The 13773-nt window shown below is 37.5% G+C and overlaps 2 protein-coding genes across 5 annotated transcripts in view; both read right to left on the bottom strand.

Annotated features, from left to right (window-relative positions):
• LOC128696308 (synaptic vesicle glycoprotein 2C-like) overlaps positions 1-13773 on the bottom strand; it is a 494702-nt gene that overhangs the window by 171115 nt on the left and 309814 nt on the right. The window lies entirely within an intron of this gene.
• LOC138852687 (uncharacterized) overlaps positions 1-13773 on the bottom strand; it is a 335885-nt gene that overhangs the window by 171115 nt on the left and 150997 nt on the right. The gene's annotated exons all lie outside the window — the stretch shown is intronic.

The raw sequence follows: 13773 nt of genomic DNA, 5'->3' as shown, positions 1-13773 counted from the left end.
TATATTTGTAGTCTTAACCAGTAAAAACAACATACGTAATACATGACAAGAATGAACAACAATTCCATATTCACTTTTGTTTTTGTAAAATTTGGAGGTTTAAAAAAAAGCTGTCTGGCTTTTTCAGGGGCTAACAGGAATGTAACCCTATTTTTCCCATAAGTTCTTCATGAAGTTCATCTAACACAGTTTTACCTTATATGCCATTTTCAGGAACATAACTATCACGTTAAATGATGGTCTACTGTACTGAAATATTAACCCTCCTCTCGAACTTCTTGATAACTACAACAGAACACACAGGCATAGCACAAGACACAAATCACTCTTCTATATCCCTCGTGTCCCTCTCCCTCGTGCAAAAATGCTATGCACATAAAGGGCCCGAAGATCTGGAATTCATTGCCAGAACACACTAAAGGGCCCCTGCCTGCAAATCAATTTAAGGCCCTACTTAGAAATCACCTCATCACTCAAAATTAACCAGATAAACACTATACGTAACACCCACCAGTTACTCAAAAAAAACTAAATACAGTGGTACCTTGACTTACGAGTGCCCCAACTTACGAGTTTCCCGAGTTATGAGCCGTCACTCAGTCGATATTTGGCTTTGAGTTCCAAGCCAAAATCCGTATCTTTATACGTATATACTCTGTAGCTCTGTTACCAAACTGAATGTAGTAGGTTTTGTCAATGTTTAGAGTAAGTTTGTTGGTCCTCATCCAGGTTGATATTTTTTGTAATTCGGTATTTACAGTATTGGCTAGCATGACTGGGCTCGGGTGAGAGTAGACGTGTGTAGTGTCATCTGCAAATAGTGTGGGTTTGAGTAGTTGCTGCATTTGGTAGGTCGTTTATGTATATGAGAAAGAGAAGAGGGCCTAGGACACTTCCCTGTGGGACACCAACTGTAATTGGCTGTGCGGAAGAGTTTGCCCCATTATTGAAACTTGGGCAATGTATAATGGAGAGATGCTTCTTAACATACACCAAAAATTAAAGAAATCTAAGCATAAATAATGGAGTTCACTTCTCAGCAATTAGCAACCCCTTAGCGGTAATTTCGAATGATTTTTATGGTTGTATTCATGTTTTTTGGGTCTCATTTGATAGAATGGAAGATATATTAAAAAATAGATATGATTTTGATTGCTTTCACGACAAAAAGTACCTTGAAATAGAGCTCAACCTAGGAGAAATGGTCCATTGCATGGCTGTTTCAGAGTAAACAAAGGACATCACTGTCCATTCCAATATACAGTCGTGAATGGGTTGACATCATTTATACAATTATTGCAATAAAGAATAACAGTAAATCTTATATTTTTTGTGTGAATAAAAAGTACAAATTATTTATATAATAATAATAATAATAATAATAATAATAATAATAATAATAATAATATGTATAATAATAATATGTATAATAATATGCATAATAATAATAATACATATAATAATATTAGTTTAATAATATTATACAATAATACTATTAATAATAATACATTTTTTTTTTCAACAAGTTGGCCGTCTCCCACCGAGGCAGGGTGACCCCAAAAGAAAGAAAATCCTCAAAAAGAAAATACTTTCATCATCATTCAACGCTTTCACCTCACTCACACATAATCACTGTTTTTGCAGAGGTGCTCAGAACACAACAGTTTAGAAGCATATATACATATAAAGATACACAACATAACCCTTAAAACTGCTAATATCCCGAACCCCTCCTTTAGAGTGCAGGCATTGTAATTCCCATTTCCAGGACTCAAGTCTGGCTATATAAAAATACAGTGGACCCTCGCATAACGCTATTAATCCGTTCCTGAGAGCTCAGTGTTATGCGAAGTTATCGTTATGTGCACAAATAACCCACACATAAAAGAGAGAAGCTTGCGACGACGTTTCGGTCCGACTTGAACCATTTACAAAGTCACACTAACCAGAAGTGGGGCAGGACGGCTATATATAGGCAGGAAGAGGTGGTGGTGGTAGTAGTAGTACAAGAATGGTATATAATACCGACAAGATGAAATTAAGACACATGCGCAACACCCGGGCATCCCTATCGTAGATGTTTCGCCATCCAGCCAGCCACTGGATGGCGAAACGTCCACAACAAAGACAACCAGACGCTGCGCACGTGTCTTAATTTCATCAGTAGTAGTAGTAGTAGTAGTAGAAGAGGTAGTAGTAGTGGTAGTGGTAGAAGTGGGGAACAAGGAGGACGAGCCAGTCAAATACAAAGGAAGGGGAGCACTGAAAGAGAGCTAGGTGCCCACAGAGGGAGAGCAAGTGCACAGAGGTGCACTAATCACCCAACAAAAGGCTGCAGTCAGAATGATAACAAATTCCCACTACAGACAACACACTCCACCAATATTCAAAACTCTAAACCTACTCACAATACAAAACATTCATACTTATTACTTCACCTACTACATACATAGAACACCTAACTCTGACATAAACCCTCCCCTCAAACATCTCCTTACCAACCTTAACAGAACACATGACCATAACACAAGGCACAGATCACTCTTTGATGTTCCTCGTGTCCATCTCACACTATACAAAAACTCAATGCACATAAAAGGCCCTAAAATCTGGAATTCATTACCTGTGAATATAAAAGAAACACTCTCTGTTTATAAATTCAAGTCTCTTCTCAAAAATCACTTACTCACCCACAACTAAATAAATACTGAATAATTGTATCTCATAAGTTGTATCTCATATATGTATCTCATTATTGTATCTCATAAATGTCAACCTGTGACCCAATCAAACTTTGTTACTATTTAATTTCATTATTATTATTATTATTATTATCAAAAAGAAGTGCTAAGCCACAAGGGCTATACAGCTATTTAACTTCATTACCTAACAGAATACTCTATTCTACTGATTACACAGCAACACAGTAAATGACCATATGACCTGTATTTGTAATACTCATTTGTACTAAATTGTTATCTATTTTACAATAATTTTTGTACCACTGAATATATCATTGCTTAGTTAATCTTAAGTTAATTGTAAGCCTGCCCATAATGCTCTGCATACAAGGGGCTTTGGCATGCTGCACTTACAAATTGTATTCCTTGTACTTCTCTGTATCATGTTCAAATTAATAAATAAATAAATAAAACAAACAAATGAGATACAATTCCCGAGATCAAGAGCAAGAGCTCCTCACCAGTGTCAAGGAACCTGCCTTGAGGTCTGCTCGCTTGTGAAAATTTTTCTTGTGTATGGAAGCAAAAAATCGAACCATCGACTGCTCGTATTTGGAAAAACTCGCACGTGGACATGCTCGCAAGTAGAGGTTCCACTGTATATCAAAACAGCAATTCTTCTCTACCAAACTTATTAACCCTTTCAGGGTCCGTGCCGTAGATCTACAGCTTTACATTGAGGGTCCAAACAGTAGATCTACGCCAAAATTCCAGAGGCGTCAAATTTAGCACAAGAAGGCTGGTAGGCCTACATCTGAGAGAATGGGTCTGGGTGGTCAGTGTGCACACTATAGAAAAAATCTGGACGCCTGCATGGCATTGTGGTAATGAAGCCAAAGTAGCTTTGTTCATCAGGCCTGGCAGCAAGGAAGCTCTCACTCCCCACTCACTCTCCTGGTGAATTCTGACTCTTCCTCACGACTTACAGTTCTAAGACTGATGGAAGTGGAACTGAAGAGGAATTCTATGATTTTGAACCATATGGTACAATGGTGCCATGTCATACAATGGTATCATATGGTACAATGGTACCATATGGTACAATGTACCATATAGTATATTGTACCATATGGTACATTATACCATATGGTACAATGTACCATATGGTACACTGTACCATATGGTACATTGTACCATATGGTACAGGGTACAGGGACCCTAATGGAAATAAATCTGTCTGACTTTTTTTGGTTACCCTAGGTTCTCCAAACATATGCTGCTATAAACCATACCCCCGGCCGGGATTGAACCCGCGGTCATAGAGTCTCAAAACTCCAGCCCGGGATTGAACCGCGGGTTCAATCCCGGCCGGGGGTATGGTTTATTTGCAATTGTGTCATTACGATTTCTTAAGTCATATGCTGCTATGTATGATAATCTATGTAACTTTATTTGTGTATATCTAAATAAACTTATGATGCCACATGTGATTGAGTAAGTTTATTCAGGTGTACACAAATACAGTTACATAGATTATCATACATAGCAGCATATGTATAAAATCCTAGGATAACCCAAAAAAGTCAGGGGTGACTTATTTCCATAGGGATCCCTGTATCTGTACCATATGGTGTCCTGTACCATATGGTACCCTGTACCATACAGTACCCTGCACCATATGGTACCCTGTACCATATGGTACCCTGCACCATATGGTACCCTGCACCATATGGTACCCTGCACCATATGGTATCCTGTACTGTATGGTACCCCATACCATATAGTACAATGTACCATATGGTACTCTGTAACATATGATACCATGTACCATATGGTCAGTTGGAGATGTCGATGCCACCAGGCACCAGCCAACACTGTGTGAGTGACGACGCAAGCCAGCTAGTGACTCTACAGTTTCCAAGACAAAGTGCTTTATCATCCACCTCAAGGAACATGTTGAGTGGCTGTACATTTGTAAATATAAAATAGAACGTTACTAATATACAACATTTTTGCATATTTTTGTTGTAAACAATTATTGTAAATGAAATAATGATAAAAATATTAGTGTGTTTATTGTGTTGAATACAACAGCACCATATAGTACCATAAGGTACAATGTACCATATGGTACAATGAACCATGTGGTATCATTGTATCATATGATACAATGTACCATATAGTACAATGTACCATATGGTACCATTGCACCATACGGTACCATAAGGTACCATTGCACCATATGGTACCATTGTATCATATGGTACCATTGCACCAAATGGTGCCATTTATTTATTTATTTATTTATCAATCTGAACATGATATATAGAAGTACAAGGAAATACAGTGGTTAAGTGTAACATGCCAAAGCCCATTGCATGCAGAGCATTATGGGCAGGCTTAAAATTAACTTAAGATTAACTAAGCAATGATATATTCAGTGGTAAACATTGTTGTAAACAGTTAACAATTAACCCTTTCAGGGTAGACAGGGCCTCTCAGAGACTTGTTTTCAGGGTCGGCCAAATTTCAAAAAAAGAAAAAAAAATTTTTTTCTTGTGAAAATATAGAATATCTTTTCCCGATCATAATGACGCCAAAAGTATGAAATTTGATGGAAAACTTATGGAATTATGCTCTCGCGAAGTTAGCAGTCTCGGCGATGTTTACACATCGGCGATTTTGCCCACTTTGAGCTCTATTTTCGGCCAATTCCAGTGTACTAGTTGACAAAAATCATAATTATTTTGTTACAACTCCCTTTTTTCTATCGAATGAGTACAAGAAACCACCCATTTACCAATTTCAACTATCCAATACAGTAGTCAGAATTTAGCAATTTTGCCAATTTCACACAAATTTCAAAAGATGCCAATTTCCGAATAGGATCCAGAATAAACAAGAAAGACATTCCTGGCACTAAAATAACATTTCCTCTGTTCATTAGTCACGTCCCCAAGCCCCTCTTACATTCTTTTGCTTTCCACTTTGAATTTTTATTCTCACAAAAAAATAGATGATTTATTGTTATGCAGACTACTGCATTAGTGTAGAAATGGCATAAATAATATCAGTGCACTTGTGAAAGAATATTAGACTCACCAGTTGATGTGTATTGGGCGCATAGCATGATTTGCTTACTTTTGAACTTTGGTAAAAATTAAACATTTCTGCTACTTTGAGCTCAATTTCAAGGTACTTTTCATTGTAAAACCAGTCAAAATCATCTCAATTTCTGTAAAATATCTTCCATTCTATAAAATGAGACCAGGAAAACTAGAATACAACAATAAATACCATACGAAAATACAGTGTAAAGTTGCTGTTTTAATCCAAAAACACGGCCAATTTTTTTTTTTCTCATTACGCACTGTGCTGCAGGATTTTTTTTATACTGTGCACACTGACCACATAGACCCATTCTTTCATATGTAGGCCTACCAGCTTTCTCTTGCTAGATTTGAGGGCGCTAGAATTTAGGCATACTAATACGTCAAAAACCCTGGTGCGTAAGCCATACTAGTATGGTCGAAACCCTGAAAGGGTAAGCACAAATGAGTATTACAAAGACAGGTCATATGGTCATTTACTGTGTTGCTGAGCATTCAGTAGAATGGAGTATTCTGTTAGGTAATGTAATTAAAAATAACAAAGCTTTATTGGGTCACAGGTTAAATATTTATGAGATACAATTATTTAGTATTTATTTAGTTGTGGGTGAGTAAGTGATTTTTAAGAAGAGATCTGAATTTGTAAACAGTGTTTCTTTTATATTCACAGGTAATGAATTCTAGATTTTTGGGCCTTTTATGTGCATTGAGTTTTTGCATAGTGTGAGATGGACACGAGGAATATCAAAGTGATCTGTGCCTTGTGTTATGGTCATGGGTTCTGTTGAGGTTGGTAAGGAGACATTTGAAGGGAGGGTTTATATCTGAGTTGAGTGTTCTATGTATGTAGTAGGTACAATAATAAGTATGGATGTTTTGTATGGTGAGTAGGTTTAGAGTTTTGAATATTGGTGGAGTGTGCTGCCTGTAGTGGGAATTTGTTATCATTCTGACTGCAGCCTTTTGTTGGGTAATTAATGGTCTGAGATGGTTTATTGTTGTTGAGCCCCATGCACAAATTCCATAGGTGAGATAGGGGTAAATAAGTGAGTGATATAGGGCCATGAGGGCTGGCTGTGGAACATAGTACCGTATCTTCGATAGTATGCCTACAGTCTTGGAAATTTTCTTGAAAATTTGTTGTATATGTGTTTGAAATTTGAGTCTATTATCAAGGTAGATTCCTAAGAATTTTCCCTCTGTGAGCTTTGTGATAGGTGATCCGTTTATCATTATGTTAAGAGGGACATCTGTAGCTCTGTTACCAAACTGAATGAAGTAGGTTTGTCAATGTTGAGAGTAAGTTTGTTAGTCCTCATCCAGGTAGATATTTTCTGTAATTCGGTATTCACAGTATTGGGTAGCATGAATGGGCTAAGGTGAGAGAAGACGTATGTAGTGTCATCTGCAAATAGAGTGGGTTTGAGTAGTTGCGATGCATTTGGTAGGTCATTTATGTAAACGAGAAAGAGAAGAGGGCCTAGGACACTTCCCTGTGGGACACCAACTGTAATTGGCTGCGCGGAAGAGTTTGCTCCATTTGAGTACACATATTGGCTTCTGTTGCTGAGGTATGACTTTAGGTAGTTGAGGGAGTGCCCTCTTATACCATAGTGTGACAATTTTATGTGGAGCAAGTCGTGGTCAACTGTATCAAAAGCTTTACGTAAATCAATGAAAATTCCCAGCAGGACTTCTTTTTTCTCTAATGCAGTGTATATTTGTTCTAGCATGTGTATAATAGCGTCATTCGTATTTTTATTAGGCCTGAACCCTAACTGACAGGGGTTGAGTATGTTGTGGGAGATGAGATAGGAATAGATTCGCTTATGAATTAATTTTTCGAAGATTTTAGTGAGAGGGTGTAAGTTGGATATTGGCCTGTAGTTATTCAAGTCTGTTTGGTCTCCTCCTTTATGGATCGAGGTGACCCTCGCTATTTTGAGAACTGTAGGGAAGGTAGAGTGTTGCAATGATTGGTCCAGCACTTGCAATGCTTTTTTGTATATAAAGGGTGGTAAGGTATTTAAGTCTCCTGTCTTGTTTTTTAGTGTGTTGATAATAAGGGAGACTTCTGTTGGGTTAGTTGGAGCTAGGAACAGTGTGTTCGGGTAGTTGCCAGTGAGGTAGCCATTGGGTGGGGTATGTGAGCTTGGGATTTTATTGGCAAGGTTTTTTCCTATGGTGGAGAAGAAATCATTGAGTCTGTTTGCTGTTTCAGTTGGTGGGAGTTGGGGTTCATCTGGTTTTGTTAGTTCAATTGCGCTGTTTCGTGATATCTTTTTTGTTCCTAGAATTTCTGATAGGGTTTTCCAGGTGTTTTTTATATCACCTTTTAAGTTGGATAATCTGTTCTCATAATACAATTTTTTTGCCCTTCTTATCAAACTGATTAGGATTGATGAGTAACGTTTTGTTTGGTCTCTGGTTATGTGACCCATTCTGTACTGTTTTTCATATAGGTGCTTTGTATTTATGGATTTGAGGATGCTGGGCGTTAGCCAGGGACTGTTCAGTCTCTTAGCTGTTATACCATATTCTACCATATGGTACCACTGTACCATATGGTACCATTGCACCCTATGGTACCATTGCACCCTATGGCACCATTGTACCATATGGTACCGTTGTATTCAACACAATAACCGCACTAATATTTTCATCATTTTGTTTATAATAAACTTGTAAACAAGTTTTTTAAGCAATATAATGATAAGCAAATTAGTGCAGTTATTGTGTTGAATACAATGAGTGTACACTTATACAATATATATTATATTGGTCTCACAGGCCATAAATATTACTAGAAAAAGAAAAAAGTATAAAAAAACGTAAAATAAAAAAAAATGCAATTTTGCGGAAGTCGCTGATGTTGCAGCCACCCGGTCATTTTGGGTCAACTTCCTGCTGCTGTATCTTGGTAAGTACTGATCAGAAAAATTTTTTTGTTTTATTACCTTCACAAAAATATTATCTTTAATTCTGTAAAAAATTTTTTTTTTTTTTTTTTTTTTTTCAAAATTTCTTGGACACTGGGGCACCACTTCAGATTTTGGCTTTGGACCCTGAAAGGGTTAAAGCCATATAGCATTAACTAGTTGAATATTCAGTTTTCTATTAGTCACTGTAACTCACCTAATGACCTTATGTACAATTACAGCACTGTTATTCCCTTATTAATCTTAAGTTAGTCTAAAGTTTGCCCAAAATGCTCTGCATATAAAGGGGCTTTTGGCACGTTCACCAAACTGTTATACTCCTTTGTCGAAACATGTATCATGCTAAAATAAAATTGTTATTGTTATTATTATCTTAGATATTGTTTTAATGTCACCTTTGCACCTTTTATAACATTTCTGGTAAATTTTTAAATGTTTATACAGTAGTGTACTGTATATTGTAATAAACAGAATAGAGAAAATCAGCTCTAACATACATTATGTAGGTATGTATACTGGTCAGAGAGCCCATCATAAGTCTGAGGCACCGGTAAACAAGTATGTCACTAAGTGAGGAAAGGCTGCAGATGTATCATGTACAGTGGAACCTCAACTTACGAGTTTAACCCTTTCACGGTCTGTGCCGTAGATCTACAGCTTTACGTTCAGGGTTCAAACCGTAGATCTACGCCATGAGCTCAGCTCACTCTTGTAAGCTGTGAGTGGTAAATTTGGGCCTATATATGAGAGAATACATCAATGTGGTATGTGTGCACTACATAAAACAAATCCTGCAGCACACAGTGTATAATGAGAGAAAAAAACTAAGACCATGATTTTCGATTAAAACAGCGACTTTGCAGTGTTTTTTCGTATTTTTTTATGTTGTATTTGCGATTTCTTGGTCTCATTTGATAGAATGGAAGACATATTACAGAAATAGAGATGATTTTGATTGGTTTTAGCACTGAGCTCAAAGTAGCAGAAATGTTAAATTTTTACATATGTTCAAGAGTAAATAAACGACCTCACATGTCTAATACACGCCAGCTGGTGGGTCTAATATACATTCACAAATGTGTTGATGATACTTATACAATTATTACAATATTACATAACAGTAAATCTTCTATTTTTTGATTTGAATAAAAATTCATTATGTGAATAAAAAATCAAAATGGAATTCATTTGTAAAGCCTTAAAACATAACTAATGAACAGAGGAAATGTTAGTGCCAAGAATATCTACATTGTTTATTCTGGACCCTATTTTGAAATTAGAATATTTTGAACTTTGTGCTAAACTGGCCAAATTACCAATTTCCGTTCACTTTATTTTGTAGTTGAAACAGTTGACTTGGTGATTTCTTGTGCTCAATCGATAAAATAGAAGTAATACTAGTGAAACAGCTAAGAATTTGGTCGACTGGAATAATGTAATTGGTCTAAAATGGGAGTCAAAGTCGGCAAAATTGCCGATTCGTAAATATCGCTGACACATCAAAATTTGCGAGAGCATAATTTCTTCAATTTTCTATCAAATTTCGTACTTTTTGTTTTATTACCTTCAGAAAAAGATTCTCTACCATTTCATAAGAAAAAATAACAATTTTTTTTTTTTTAAATTCTTGGACCCTGGTGCGCACTTTGAAATTTGGCTTCTGGACCCTGAAAGGGTTAATCTGTTCCATGACCTAGCTCATAACTCAATTTGCTTGTATATCAACTCAATTTGCTTGTATATCAAATCAACTTTCCTTGTTTAAATTAACTGAAATGCCATTAATCTATTCCAGCGGAATTCCTGCTCTTGGGAGGCAGGACAAAATACTTCAATATGACACTAATATCAACTCTACAGTTTATTTATCTATCACAATTCATCTAATATGACATAATAAACAACATAAATAACATATAAACCTGATATATACTCTAGAATGAATAAAATATGTCATTATGTGATGAGTGGTAGTGGTGGTCATTTTTGCTGCTGCACTGACTATAATTTTCCATTCTCTTATTATAACAGAAAATGGAGTGTTTGTGAGGCTAGCTACACTATATCACTAGTTTCATAAGGAAAACACTGAAAGAATGTATTTATAAATAAGAAATAATGTATAAAAACATAATAGAGAATGTAAAGAAATACGTAAAATGGTTTTATAAAGCGTACGTACATATTTACCTGGAAGAAGAGATGGAGGATGGAGGGTGGAGGGCAGACCGGCGTCCCTCAACCCACAACCAACACCTCGCTTGTTTATCTATGATTTCATGCTTTAATTCTATGGAAATCATCCTCTTTTTCTTCTTAGCACTGTCCTTTGCACTTACTTTCTAAGGACCCATGGCTAGAAAAATGAAATTTGGCCTAATAACTGTAAAAATGCAAGCAGAGCATGACAAAAATGCTTCCATAGTGAGGCAGACAGTGCGTTGTGCCACCTAGTAGCAGCTTTCTGAAGTTCCTCCTACTATTCTTATTATTATTCCTATTACATTGTACAGTGGACCCTTGCCTAACGAACGCATCGCATAACGTTAAATCCGCCTAGCGATACATTTTAACGCAAAAATTTTGCCTAGGCTAGCGCTAAAAAACTCGCTCAATGTGATTTGTTTGAGACGCATCCACGTGCGGCCTGAGCCTGCCTCACTTGTTCCGTGGGTGCCAGTGTTTACAAACCAGCCACAGCGGTCGCTTCCAAGCATACAATTGGAACATTTCATATTATCATATTATAGTGACTGCACCTGCAAAATAAGTCACCATGGGCCCCAAGAAAGCTTCTAGTGCCAACCCTACAGGAAAAAGGGTGAGAATTACTATAGAGATGAAGAAAGAGATCATTGATAAGTATGAAAGTGGAGTGCGTGTCTCCGAGCTGGCCAGGTTGTACACAAAACCCCAATCAACCATCGCTACTATTATGGCCAACAAAACAGCAATCAAGTTAGCTGTCCTTGCCAAAGGTGCAACTTTGTTTTCGAAACAGAGATAGCAAGTGATAGATGTTGAGAGACTCTTATTGGTGTGGATAAACGAAAAACAGATAGCAGGAGATAGCATCTCTCAAGCGATCATATGTGAAAAGGCTAGGATGTTGCATGAGGATTTATTTAGAAAAATGCCTACAACTAGTGGTGATGTAAGTGAATTTAAGGCCAGCAAAGGTTGGTTTGAGAAATTTAAGAATCATAGTGGCATACATAGTGTGATAAGGCATGGTGAGGCTGCCAGTTCGGACCACAAAGTGGCTGAAAAATATGTGCAGGAATTCAAGGAATACATAGACAGTGAAGGACTGAAACCTGAACAAGTGTTTAATTGTGACAAAACAGGCCTGTTTTGGAAGAAAACGCCAAGCAGGACCTACATTACTCAGGAGGAAAAGGCACTCCCAGGACATAAGCCTATGAAAGACAGGCTTACTCTGTTGATGTGTGCTAATGCTAGTGGTGATTGCAAAGTGAAGCCTTTATTGGTGTATCACTCTGAAACTCCCAGAGTGTTCAGGAAAAACAATGTCCTCAAGGTTAATTTGTGTGTGCTGTGAAGGGCAAACAGTAATGCATGGGTCACTAGGGACTTTTTCTATGACTGGTTACATCATGCATTTGCCCCGACTGTGAAAAATTGAAAAGAAATTAGACCTTAAGTACCTCCTGGTATTAGACAAAGCTCCTGGTCGTCCTTCAGACGTGGCAGAGTGACTTTCTGCGGAAATGAGCTTCATTAAGGTCAAGTTTTTGCCTCCTAATACCACTCCTCTCCTGCAGCCCATGGACCAGCAGGTCATTTCCAATTTCAAGAAACTGTACACAAAAGCTATGTTTGAAAGGTGCTTTGTAGTGACCTCAGAAACTCAATTGATTCTAAGAGAGTTTTGGAGACATCACTTCAATATCCTCAATTGTGTAAACATTATAGGTAAGGCTTGGGAGGAAGTGACTAAGAGGACCTTGAACTCTGCTTGGAAGAAACTGTGGCCAGAATGTGTAGACAAAAGGGATTTTGAAGGGTTTGAGGCTAACCCTGGGAATGCTATGCCAGTTGAGGAATCCATTGTGGCATTGGGGAAGTCCTTGGGGTTGGTGGTTAGTGGGAAGTCCTTTCTTATGTTCTTATGTTCTTATGTTATTGAGGCTAGGACTTTGGGTAGTTTCAAATTTAGGTTGGATAAGTACATGAGTGGGAGGGGTTGGATTTGAGAGGGACTTGCACATCGGAGCTTGTTTCTTGGGTGGCATTGAAAATTGGGTTGGTCAAATGTTTGTTAGTGGGATGAATTGTAAAGGACCTGCCTAGTATGGGCCAACAGGCCTGCTGCAGTGTTCCTCCTTTCTTATGTTCTTATGTTCTTAAGAGTTGGCGGAGGACAATGACGAACTAACCACTGATGAGCTGCTGGATCATCTTCAACAGCAAGAGGCCAGACCTGAGGAAACTGCTCCAGAGGAGGGGATAGAGAAATTGAAGAAGTTGTCTACTTCAAAGATTAAGGAAATGTGTGCAATGTGGCTTAAAGTGCAAACCTTTTTTGACTATTACACTGACAATGTTGTGAAACACTTTAGGAATGTCATAAAGGAATGGGAGGTACAGGCCTCTTTGGACAGATATGTTGTGTGACAGAGGTCCAGTGACTCTCAAGCTGGTCCTAGTGGCATTAAAAGAAGAAGGGAAGTAACCCCAGAAAAGGACTTGCCACCTCAAGTCCTAATGGAAGGGGATTTCCCTTCTAAACATTAACACCATCCACACTCTCCCCTCCTCCCATCCCATCAATCATCACCAGATCTTCAATAAACGTAAGTGTCATGTAACTGTGCATGTCTTCTTCAGTTTGTGTGTATTAAAATTAATATTTCATGTGGTAATTTTTTTTTTTTTTTATACTTTAGGTTGTCAGGAACGGATTAATTTGATTTCCATTATTTCTTATGGGGAAAATTAATTCGGATAACGATAATTTTGCCTAACGTTGAGCTCTCAGGAACGGATTAATATCGTTAGGCGAGGGTCCACTGTATTATT

Source organism: Cherax quadricarinatus, chromosome 14 (assembly GCF_038502225.1).
Source record: "Cherax quadricarinatus isolate ZL_2023a chromosome 14, ASM3850222v1, whole genome shotgun sequence".
NCBI classification, from domain to species: Eukaryota; Metazoa; Arthropoda; class Malacostraca; order Decapoda; family Parastacidae; genus Cherax; species Cherax quadricarinatus.
This window is presented reverse-complemented; position numbering and strand designations above follow the sequence as displayed.